Raw genomic sequence first — 13,666 nt, 5'->3', positions numbered from 1 at the left:
ATATATATATATATATATATATATACACACATGTAAAATATACATATGTATGTGGTCTGATCAATAAATATCCAGACTGTTGCCATAGTAACGAAGCTAAAGCAGATAGGGGAAGCTGCTTGGTACAGATTGATTTTGAATTCTGCTGTGTATGCGCACTCAGTTTTACCGATCTGGCTCACTTCCACGTGTGTAGCATGTGTTCACTGCATTGACCATGAGAGAGAAATTTGAGCAGAGAAACTCCATCAAATTTTACCAAAAGCTTGGCAATATCTACTCAGAGGCCTATGCAAAATTTTCAAAAAGTTTTCATTGTTCTCAACCCAATCAAGGAGATTTTGTGCAACTGTAACCTGAGTCTCATTTTGGTTAGTTGAATGCAGTTTTGGCACAAACTTGGTAGACACATGTCTCATACCCAAATCTTCAGTGATAATGAACTGAACTGAACTGAACTGTAACTAATCTGCACATCCTCTGATAACTCACGAATGGGGATTCAATGATTTTCCCTCACAGCTGCATGCACATCTGTGATGTTTTTCTCAGTTCTACTGGTTGCAGGTCTCCCAGAACGTTCTTCACTATCGACATTTTTCTTAGAAATATCTGGACCTATCATACACTTGTGTACGGCTCATATACTCCTCTCCAAACATTTTCTGCAACTCTGCATAGGACTCTAAGCACGTATTGCCATGACATCTTTCTCTGTCATGGTCAATGCAATGATCACATGTTACACATGTTACTTCCAAGCACTGCTGTAAAGAGTAGAAATGAGCTAGAATGTTAAAACTTACTGCACATGCACAGCAGAGTTTAAGGTCAATCTGTATCAAGTAGCTTCATTCTGCATGCTTTAGCTTCGTTACTATGGCAACAGTCCGGATACTTATTGATCAGACCTGTGTGTGTGTGTATATATGTGTGTGTTTGTGCATAAGCATGTACGTATATTTCTGCATACATATATATATGTATGTCTGTGGTGTGTATATAGAGACGTACACACATACATATATGAATGCATACATATATATACATATTTACATACACACATACATACACTATCATTATGATATTACTTTACTCTATCAAATGTGTATACTGTGAAACATAATATTGTCGCAGCACAAGGATATGCACATTTGATGATTATTAAACATATAGAATTATTGGTGAGTTTAATGATAAGACGTGAAAGAAGTCAATTCCCTTTAAATATGTGAACAATGTCTATACACTAATTTAAGCTATTGATTATGTAACTTCTTTATTAATTTCATTTAGAAACTCTTATAATTTTAGCTGATATATACACAATGAAAACTAAGTGCTACTTCTAACACATCTATTTACTTTTAGCAATCTTGTGTGAAATTTTTAAGCACCACTAAAATCAAAAATTTCAAAGACGTGGTAACATTAAAAATAAAAGGCTGAGAAGATGAATTTTAAAATCTTCAAAAGTGATTTTATATGTAATTAATTAGCACCATTTAATAGGCAATTTATAAAACGACTCTGAACTTGAAACATTTACTTCATTAGCTTATGGTAGGAGTGTGATGGTTAAAGGTGAATTACATAGCCTATTAGATTTTTGGAAAACTACAGAAAATAATATTCACCTATAGTGCATATTAGAGTAAGTCAGCCAGAAAAGCCAAAAAAAAAAAAAAAAAAAAAAAAAAAAAAAAAATAGACACCCCAGAAACTATATCAATGGTAAATTTTGAACATGGCATCATAGAAATTTATTCCTGTTCTTTAGATTGATGGAATCTCCCATCAAAGATGATGTATGAGTGTTCAGTTTTTTCCAAATGACCTGTACAAAATGATATGTTTATAGTGATCAAATCTATATGCTGTACATTAGCTCACTCCCTATATCAAATCAATGTTGCCAGAACAGGTGCTCAGTGTACCACGCATCAGATGTTGAAGTGATCGCAGAGCAATGTGAGATGAAGTGTTATGCTCAAGAACATAATGCACTACCTGGTCCAAGAATTGAAACCATGATCTTTCAATCATGCATGCAACACCCTAACCACTAGGTCATGCACCCTCAGACTAAACAGAATGAAAATAATAATGCCTGTTAACATGCCTACTTTATACACAGCATTTTACATTTATATCTTCAAACTAGATCTAATTCTTGGTACTACAATTTAGTCACAGGCACAGTAGCACAGCTCCATTGGCTGGCTACAAACTACCAGTTCTTTTTTCTCTTTCTGAAGGGCTACCTTAGCTTAGTTCAGCTGACAGTCCATTAAGAAGAATAGAGAGCCTATTTGTAAGGGAAGTATTGGAAGAAAGACCAAAACATTACACCAATATAAGTGAAAATGCTTTACATTATCATTAATATGAAAGTACCAAGAAACAGTCCCTATTTATCATAGTGAGGGTTATTTTGAGATTGTATATTTATTATTGAAATATTCTTGCCTGATTCACGATCATTAATTATAAAGCATATTACTAATTTATCTTTCAGCTAAATTGGCAGCAAATAATTTTAACTGAAATTGCTTATTTTGTTGATTTATATTTATTAGACAAAAATACACACAAAATGTTCTACTTTTATTTTCTTATGCATGTATTTGTTTATTGTTTTTGTTTTTTCAATAACTGTAAAAACAGATAGTTTATGTTACTGCTGTCAAAATTTGGCACCACTTCATCACTCAGTTTGTGTATGTTAATAATGTTTAATATAATATAACATCAGTTGATGAAGATGTTGACTAACTATGATAGCATTTGATATCTTGCACATAGTGGTTCATGGAATGTAAACATTTTGTTGTAGAGACCAAACAATTTAATCATCATTATATATTCTGTCTAAAAAAATGAAATCCCTAAACATATTAAGAGGTCTATAAACCAAATAAATGGATTTAAACATAATAATATTCTTCAGAAAATTTAATGCAGTATATTAATTTTATGATTTTACTAAATCATTATAATGAGATCATAGTTATATTAATTTGCTATTGTAAGGTTATAGTATTACTAATTCAGTGTGTAGTAAGATGATGGTTTTAATAATTCATTATAGCAAGATCATTGTTAATTTTCCTATAATGAGTTGGCTCATGGAGTCACAATTTGAAAGTTTCATCTTCATGAATTAATTTTTTTAAAATCTAGACTTGCAAAGCTTATCACATTTTACACTGAATACTCATAGGTGGGTTTCAATGAAATACTGTACTTCACAATGATACAGTGTGGTCCTGCTTTTAACTTTAGTTAGCTATAACAATGCATGATATGTATTTATTGTTAAGGGGACTGAACTAGATAGAGAAGTTTTCTTGACTATGAACACAATACATTACTGGTTACTGGACAGAAACCATCAATCTTTTAACCACTAGGTCCTTATCATATTGATGCAGACAATCATTTTACTTTTATTTAATAAGATCCTCACTCAAACTATTCATCACAGCTTTACAAGAATTATATTTCCTCTTTTGGTAATGCTTCCCCCAAAAGTAAACTTTGTATATTTAGATGTACAAAGGTTACATCTTGACTTGATCATTTTCTTGGTGAGTTGCTGATAAATCCTTCCAGTGGGCACTTTTTTGAGAGATAACAAATAAGAAATTAATTGCAAGCCAAGCAGTATTATAAATGAAATAACCAATGAATATAACAGCTAAAATAGAAAGGAATTTTATCTTGCTCATATTATCTGTAAAACTGTTAGAATAAATCACTACCCAAAGAAAAAAAAAAGTAATTATTTAAATAAATGCATACTTAATTCAAAAGAACAAATTAACAAGATTTGTCACTTTCAAAATCACTCTATTTTCTATCCACACACACACACACACACACACACACACACACACACACACACACACACACACACACACACACACACACACACACACACAAAGGTTGACAGTATTCTTTTTCTCTACTAAAAGATCACAAAATAACAGCCAACCACAATATGCCATTAATAAAACTATTCTTCATTTCCACTACCGACAGCACACATATACACATACAAATGTAAACACATATTCATACATGTGCTCACACATACATATGGTATTTCTTGCATCATAACACCGTTCACTTTTCTGATGGCAAGAAATCACTTTGCATCTAATCACTGGGAAATCAAATGTATTTGTCACTATTTTTAGTTCATTTGTTTTGCTTATTTTCAATTTGTATCTTTCAAGAAAGGAGTAAAGCACTCTTCAGTAGCAGTTGTCTAACCACAGCAACAACACTTGGAACATAATCTTTGCACATATATAGAAATTCTTAAAAGAAGTTGTTAACTGACAGCTGAATAAATGCAAATTACAATGCCAGATAAATATAGAGAATGGACTGGCTTCTGTAGTTCCCACCTTTTGTTCAATTTTTCTACTAATATAAAATCTAATTGAACTATCTCACAAAGAAATACTTATAGTTTTTGTTCAGCAAACCCTTTCACTCACTTATTATTCTGCCTTGTGTCATGTCAATGCCACTTGAATTTTTCCTCGAGAAACAATACTTAACACCTGATTACCAATTCCTCCCTCATTTCAAATTCTCAATTTCACACTTAATACATCCATTTTATTCATAAATTCTTTTATGTATCTCTCTTTTTCCTAATATTTCATTTGGTTTACAGAACTGAATCAGAACATTCTACAATACATTAACTCTATTAAGACTATCATTACATGATCAATTCCAGCTTATTTTATGGCAAACTTTCCTTCAGTTATCTTTATTGTTATCTATTTACAATAAATTTTTACCCCAATCACCTGTGCTTACACACACTCATATAAGTTTTATACATCAAAGTAAAACCTCTACCAAGCTACATCTTTTTTAATAAACTTAAGCTTTAAGCTATTCTTCAAATTTAAATACATAATAATATACTAAATTTTTACTCTACTGCTTATATATTGCTACTGTAGAATATATTTCATTTCAAAAATACCTGATCATTCACCTATATCTTTATGTTTATGAAATTGTTTTGCAAGATTCCTGATGTGAAACCATGTGTTGAAACAAATATTGTTATATTTCAGGATTCTTTTATTCTTTTATTTGTTTCAGTCATTTGACTGCAGCCATGCTGGAGCACCATCTTTAGTTGAACAAATCAACTCTAGGATCTATTCTTTGTAAGCGTGATACTTATTCTATCAGTACCTTTAGCTGAACTGCTAAGTTACAGGGACGTAAACACACCAACATCAGTTATCAAGCAATGGTGGCGGGACAAACACAGACACACAAACATATATATATATATACGATGGGCTTCTTTCAGTTTTCATCTGCCAAATCTACTCACAAGGCTTTGGTTGGCCTGAGGCTATAGTAGAAAACACTTGCTCAAGGTTCCACACAGTGAGACTGAACCAGGAACCAAACCATTGGTTGGTAAGCAAGCTACTTATCACACAGCCATGGTCATTTTTGTTTTGTTTTTTATCAAATAAACACATGCGCTATATAGTTTTTCTTCACTCATTTATTACTGATCTTATTTTATCCTATGTCCATTGTCCGGAAATCTTTCATCACACATCTGTGACCTCTTCAGTGACCCTTTCTGTCCACATGTGTCCTCCTGCTCCACTTAATCCATTCTGGACAATGGACATAAGATAAAATAAGAATAGTAATAAACGAGTGAAGAACAAAAATATAGTGCATGTGTTTATTTGGCAAAAAAATGACCATTCCAAAATGTAACAATTACTTATATCTGTTCTATCACTCTACAATCTGAATTCAAATTTTACCAAAGTCAGCTTCCATGTTCATCCCTCTGATTTCAATAAAATATGGTAGCAGTCAGGTACTAGGGTTCATGTAATCTGATCTGCTTCCCTTAAAACTGCTGGCTTTGTGTCAAAATCAGAAACAAATATACTACTCTTGAACAATATCAAGTAACTAAGACATCAAAATTTCTCTTCTAGCACGAGTACATGGTCAAAATGATCTTGGAAGTCTTTTTATATCTTTTCTTTATCTTTTACTTGTTTCAGTTACAAGACTGTAACCATGCTGAGACATCGCTTTGAAGAATTTTTAATCAAATGAATTGATCCAGTATTTTTTTTTTTTTTGTAAGCCTGATACTTATTCTACCAGTCTCTTTAACTGAACTGCTAAGTTAGGGATGTAAACACACCAACACCAGTTAACAAGCGATGGTGGTGAGGACAAACAGACAGAAAGACACACACACAGATATACATGCATAATATCCAACAGGCTTCTTTCAGTTTCCATCTACCAGATCCACTAACAAGGCATTGGTTGGCCTGAGGCTATAGTAAAAGACACTTGCCAAAGGTGCCACTCAGTGGAACTGAAACCGGAATCATGTGGTTGGGAAGCAAGCTTCTTACCATACAGACGTGTCTATATGTATAAGGTCCTATACTAATTTTAGCAAAAATGTTCATTTATATGTTACCCTAATATATACCATGTCACTTTTCAAACACTTTGCTGCTCTGACTATATGGTACTAAGTGACTATCAACAACACTTAAGGTTTACTATTAATTTATGATAATATTGGTTTTAGCAGTACAAACAAATTTCTTATCTTTCCTATCAATATGCAGTGATTTTTAAACACATCAATTGATTCTGTGAGCAATAGGTACAAAATGATACCCTTCAAAATATTTTGGTTCATAATATTACTGTTCAAGAAAAGGAAAAGAAAGAAAACAAATTTAAAATCTCAATAAAAACAATTTCTAAGACACATACAATCCTTACTTCTTAATTTTACAACTGAAAATATTGTCAATTTGCAATATATGTTTAAATATTTTAAAAACTGAAATTGGTAGCACTAAAACAAAAACAAAAAAAAAAGAAAGAAAAAAACTAGCTTGGCTTTGAATTTGTCTTCTTATCCACCAAATATAAGACCATTCGCTATTCACTTGATCAGTAATTCTTGAAGTGAAAACAATCTACTAAACAGGATGTTATGAATAAAGGAATTCCTACATTATTTTATGGTAGTTAAATACACAATTCTTAACAAATTCACACGGTTCATTTTTCAGTCTTTTAGACTTATCTGTATGGAAAAACTAAACATTATAGCAAAATCAAAACATATACTACAAGTATTAGAAACAATGTTTGGTTGTTAATGAACAATTGAGTTCAGAAACAGAATTTGAACTCTGCTCATTGAAACAATGATTCCTTAGCAACAAGGTCACTTGTATTAGCAAATGCACCACTGAAAGTCTTCAACATCTTAGATTACGTAATAACAATGAAACTAAAAGTTCCAAAAATTGCACCATACACAGTAGAACTCATAATCAAAAACTAAAGAGGTAAGATGTCAACCAAGCATCACTGGAAATATTGAAGTAATAAATGTGATCAAAAACAGCAATTACATATGAAGTGATTGCAAACTCCCAAGTGACTTGCAAAAGTAAAGAAATAAACTATTCCACTATAAGAAAAAAAAAACAAAAACAACCAGGTTTGTTAAAAAACAAATCAATTTATTTTCTAAGATGCCCCCTTAATATTGTAATAACTAAACAACAAACTCTACACTTTAAATAATGACCAAATTGAAACAGAAGACTACAAGAAAACATAATGAAAACTCTGGATCTGATGAGGAAATGTAGATATAGGATCTTAAAAAGAGCAATGGATTTCTGGCTCCCACCCACAAAATTTCAGGCTTTATGCCTATAGTAGAAAGGATTATTATTATTATTATTGATGAGTTGGCAGAATCGTTAGCATACCAGACACAATGCTTAGTGGCGTTTCTTCTGTCTTTATGTTCCAAGTTCAAATTCTGCCAAGGTTGACTTTGCCTTTCATCCTTTCATCCTGTTGGGTCGATGTAATTGACTAGTCCCCTCCCTCAAAATTTCAAGCCTTGTGCCTATAGTAGAAAGGATTATTATTATTATTATTAGCATTGCTTGACAACCGATGCTGGTGTGTTTATGTCCCTGTCACTTAGCAGTTTGGCAAAAAGAGACCGATAAAATAAGTACTAGGCTTACAAAGAATAAGTCCCAGGGTCGATTTGCTCGACTAAAGGCAGTGCTCCAGCATGGCCGCAGTCAAATGACTGAAACAAGTAAAAGAGTATTATTATTATTATTATTATTATCATTATTATTATTATTATTGTTATCCATAATCTTTACTGAAATATTTCAATTTCCTTACTGCTTGGTCTACCTTCTATGTCCAGCATTCATGTGACCTGATGCAAGCTTTTGTTTATCATGGCTGCCAGCAGGTATATTTCAATTAAATGTGAAATAAGTTTTTAAATATTCGTAGTAAGTTATATGATAACTAATTAAATATTCGCTGTCAAGTAGTCAAAAGCTTGAATGAATCTGAAGAAGGAAAGTGAAAGAGCGAGCTGTGAAAAACCAAAAAAAAAAATCAAAACAGAAATGAACTACTGAAAGACTGAGAATGAATGACAGGACATAAATCAAATAGTATTGAATAAAAAAACTTATTTTGTATACAGAAGGAAAATAACTCAACTAATAAGTGAACTTTTCATTGATTAATATACAGCACAGCAATTAGTGCGAAAAATTATTCATACTGTAATTTTACATGACCATGAATGTGTGCGTGTAGGTGTGTGGTACATGGTGTGTGAGGACATGTGTGTGTGAGAAAGAGGATGTATGTGTGAGGTGGTGCGAGCATACATGTGTGCATTTGTATTTGTTCATAGATGCATGCATGTGTAAGACCATCGGTTCTTTTCCAAGTTCATGAGGGGAAAAAAAAAAATTCAGTCAAAATCTAATATGAAATTTTAATGAAAATAACCCATAATTTCATCTATTATAGAAATACATTTTCATCAAGAATATCTGTTCTTTTGAATTGTGAAGCACATACGTATGTATATTTATGAATGACTGTTTCATATATTTCTGATTAAAATTTTTTTAAAATTATATACATACATACATACATACATATATCAGATAGATAAAATAAATTATCACACACACATATACATACATACATATATATACACACACATACATACATACATACATACATAGACATATATAGATACATCTACACACACACACACACATACATGTATGTGTGTGTATATGTGTGTGTGTGTGTGTGTGTGTGTGTGTGTGTGTGTGTGTGTGTGTGCTATGAGTTTCAATTATGCATGCATGTATATGAACATATAGGGAAAAAACCTCAAATTAAAGTATTTTCAGATCCATTTTAAGAAGAAATATCTTTTTTTTTTGTGTCAATAATGTTAAAAAGAGTTAAAACAAGTATGTGTAAATAAGCAAATCATAGAGAAAGCTTAGAAAACAGGACACAAATAATTCTATATATCTATCTTATTGTTGTTGCTGTTGAAACCATTTGTGTACATGTGTTGATTAATTAAGTGCTTTTCCCTTTTCATTTTCAAGTATGTATCATCTAATTTTCTCCCTCCTTTATACAGCTCGGTTTGTTCTTATTATTTTTTGGTTTGTTTTGTTTTGATTTTTGTTTTCCTGTAGACACCTTTGAATTATCGATTTCTATATATGTGTCTCTTTGCAGTTCACTTCTTGGCTTTAACTTTATTCTATATCTTTTTTCCGCTTCGTAGTTTTTTTTCTTTTTATACTTCTTCTATATTTCTTCCCTATGTCAGTTTCTTTCTTTTCAAATTTTCTGAGAAATCACATATTAAAATGTAGAGTTCAGTTAAAGCATTAATCATTATAGAAAGTGTCTATATGTACTGAACATTATCTGTCAGAACTGAGGATAAATGCAAGCACAGCTTGTAGACAACATTTTTATTGTCCTCACAGCCATTTAACAGTTTTCAATCTCTATAAAGTCTTTGTTAACATGAAACTTTCACTTCAATCCATTCATTTCTGTCTTCCAACTGTTTATTATTTATAAAATATATAATACTTTAAATATATATCTATAAATATATATACACACACACAGAGGTGGGAGAGAGAGAGAGAGAGAGAGAGAGAGAGAGAGAAAGAGAGAGAGAGAGAGAGATGTATATATACATAAATGTTTACAGATATAAAGATATATATGCAACACACACACACACACACATATATATACATATATACATACATATATGTGTATACATATACATATATATAAAAACACATATACACACACACATACACACATACACACACACATACACACACACACACACACACACACACACACATATATATATATATATATGTATATATATATATATATATATATGATTCTTTTTGAATAAAACTAATCACCTTTATACAGACAACCATATTTAACTGTTTAAGGTTGCAATAAAATTTATCTTGCCAACTATAGATAAAATATAATATGAATGATTTTTATTGACAAAATGTATAGAATTCAAAGACATTTATTTGATATCAAGGATATTTATCTCTTTTAATTCTATAGTTAGAAATATAAAAATCTATAGGTTTATTTAGATATTGTGTTACGATTACGAGGATGTAAGGTTCAATTATTCACACTGAACACTCCCTTGAAAAGGAATAGACGAAAGAAAAATTCCACAACAAAACGTGAATCATAGCTAAACAATGGCATTTACCTTTCCATTTGATAAATTAGTATATTGATGTAAATCATAAATCAAAAAAATATATTTGTTAGTTTACCTTATCCAACTTACTGGAAAATACGATATAAGCTTTCTTATATTAAGTCGCTATAACTTAACTGACATAAACATTGATAAGAGATAAGTTTTGATATTGTCAATGATAGCCACTCACATAAAAGTCTCCATAAATAAGCATCATAGACTCATAAGATAAATGCATATGCTTGCATGTTTTCATACATACACACATGCCTGGGCTGCTTATATAAGTGTTTGATATGCATCACAGAGACAGCATATCAATGGAAGATTTGTTGCAGAATCTCTCTCTAATCCACATTCCATTGTGAGCATTTAAGTAGTTTAAGGTTAGAATATATAAAGAGATTTCAGCTGATCAAGATTGCAGCTAATCCAGATCTTCAAAGCTTTTAGCAGCTGACAGATCTAAAGCAGCATTAGTAAGTAATATGGGATAAAGAATTATACAATTTGGGAGTCTATAGATTTGATCCAAACTTATTTAAATTTACTAAAGCAAATGCATAATTGAAAGGAGAATAAAAAAAATTACAAGCGAACATTTGCTTTTAAAGAAAGAAAAAAAACTCAGAGCAAGATTTTGCTGTAAATTGATTATCACGCAGTTTCCTTCAGGTTTTATTTGCTTTTATACCAAAAACAATTCCGATACTAGGCATGACCTTAATAAATTCTCCCTTACTACATATTGAATTTCCATATGTTACTTATGAATGTAAAGCATTTCTTTGCAGCTATCTGACATTAAAAAAAAATGAAAATAAGGAAAACGCATGAGATATTGCGTATTAGGGCATGGGTGGTGAGATTGATCACTTTTAATTATTGCATTATTTATTTATTTAATAATTATAAGCAGTATTTTAAATTTTTTCTAAGGCTTATCTACTTATTTTATTGATTTAAACCCCCTAGAGGCTAAAAAACAACACATTTCCTGATATCTTACTCACTCAACCTTTCTAATATTTCACTACTTAAACTTCATTTTAAGATACTCGAAATGACAGAATGGTGATTTCTGGAAATTAAATTAAAAGATAATTTATATCAAATAGTCAGCAGTTTCTATCTGGTAGTATGACACATCTCCACATCTTGGTTGTTGAAGAATTCAGTAAATAATTAGTAAAATTAATATATTAATTTTCATAAATTTCCCCATTTGCTTTATTGATCATTTCATTTCTACTTTAAAGACATTCCAAAGAAAACGAAAACTGAAGAAGGAAACAAGATGAGTAAATATTCTTTCACTGTTAGACTTCTAAGAAGCACACAAAGCATCTGAATAAATTTCCCTATTGATTTTGAAATGTCTACTTTTGTAGTGAGGACATCTGTCAAAAGTTCTGTATTTCTGCTTGTTACTGTATATTACATTAATTAGAACATTTCATTTAAATTTGCCTAAAATCTAAAATCTCAAATGTAGCAGTTGACCTCAGTTTTGCTATTTTTGACTGATATATTTCAATGCTGTCACCATCATCATCATCATCCTCATCATCATCATCCGCATCATCATCATCCTCATCATCATCATCATCATCATTGTCATCATCATCATCATCATCCTCATCTTCATCTAATACCACCACTACCACACTGCCACTGTCATTGTCACTACCACCACCACTGCCAAAACCATCATCACCATCATCTGAGGGAACTTTTATGTAGCGGCTCAACCAGCTGGAAAATGCCAATCTCCCTCAAATCTCACCTCACTGTCTTAGAAGAGAAGACATTTCATAATGATGTCCCAGGTTGCCGGCTAATAGGAATTACAGGGTAATAGATGGAATGCTCACAGTTATTTCAGGGCTGTCCTGAGGCAAAAAAAAACATGATCAATGAAACTGCTACAAATAATTGTCAAATTTCTATAAATTCATACACTGCCATCTTAACAAAAAATGATATTTTGAATTCCATTCAGATTGAAATATCAGTTGCACTATCCTTTATCTTGTACTTGTTTCAGTCATTTGACTGTAGCCATGCTGAGGTGCTGCTTAAAATTTTAGTCAGATGTATTGAACCCAGTACTTATTATTATATATATACATATGATGGGATTATTTCAGTTTCCATCTACCAAATTCACTCACAGGGCTTTTGTTGGCCTGAGGCTATAATGGAAGACATTTGCCTAAGGTGACATGCAGTGGGACTGAACTCTGAACCATGTGGTTGGGAAGCAAGCTTCTTACCACACAGCCACGCCTGTGCCTATACAAAAAAAAAAAAGAACAAAAAATCACTAGATGTTCATGAACAGAGGTCTATTCCACAAAGACTAACCAGGAGTTATGCATCGACAACAACACATTTTTGGAGGTTTGATATCATAGAGAAAAGAATCTTTTGTCTTAGGAAATAAACTTGAAACTTATTCATTATCATTGGCTTTTGATAATGCAATCTAACTCATCCCTGTTATAACATGGAGAATAGGTAAGTTAGTCAAGTGTTCAGTCTTTAGCCATGACTTTAGTATAACACACACACAAAAAGACTGCTTATACAATCAAAATATACCTTCTGACTGTGGTAGCATATGGCATAATGGTTTGCGTATATGTCGGAAGCTGCCTGAGTTTTATAGATAAAATCTATACGGAAGCTTATACATTCACACACATGTACATGCATATATATGCACCTCCTCTGTCTCCCTCTGACCACAAACAAACAAAATACTAATACCACCCAATTTGCTTTGAGACTGGCCAAATGGATAGACCCTGAAGAATTTTCCCCAATAATAGTGATAGATTGCATCTACAACTGCCAGTGGAAACACATGTAGGTCATAATATGCTGTATAAAATAGTGTAAGTGAAAATAAATTCTGAAAATGAATGTTTCTACACTCTTTATAATTATTACTAATATATATATATATATATA

General features: G+C 31.6%; 1 protein-coding gene across 1 annotated transcript in view; it reads right to left on the bottom strand.

The window, feature by feature from the left end:
• Positions 1-13,666, bottom strand: part of LOC106870492 (kinesin-like protein KIF17) — an 805,609-nt gene that overhangs the window by 84,051 nt on the left and 707,892 nt on the right. The window lies entirely within an intron of this gene.

The sequence above is a fragment of the Octopus bimaculoides genome, chromosome 5 (genome assembly GCF_001194135.2).
Source record: "Octopus bimaculoides isolate UCB-OBI-ISO-001 chromosome 5, ASM119413v2, whole genome shotgun sequence".
Taxonomy (NCBI): domain Eukaryota; kingdom Metazoa; phylum Mollusca; class Cephalopoda; order Octopoda; family Octopodidae; genus Octopus; species Octopus bimaculoides.
The sequence above is the reverse complement of the archived record's forward strand: the minus strand, read 5'-3'. Positions and strand labels throughout refer to the sequence as shown.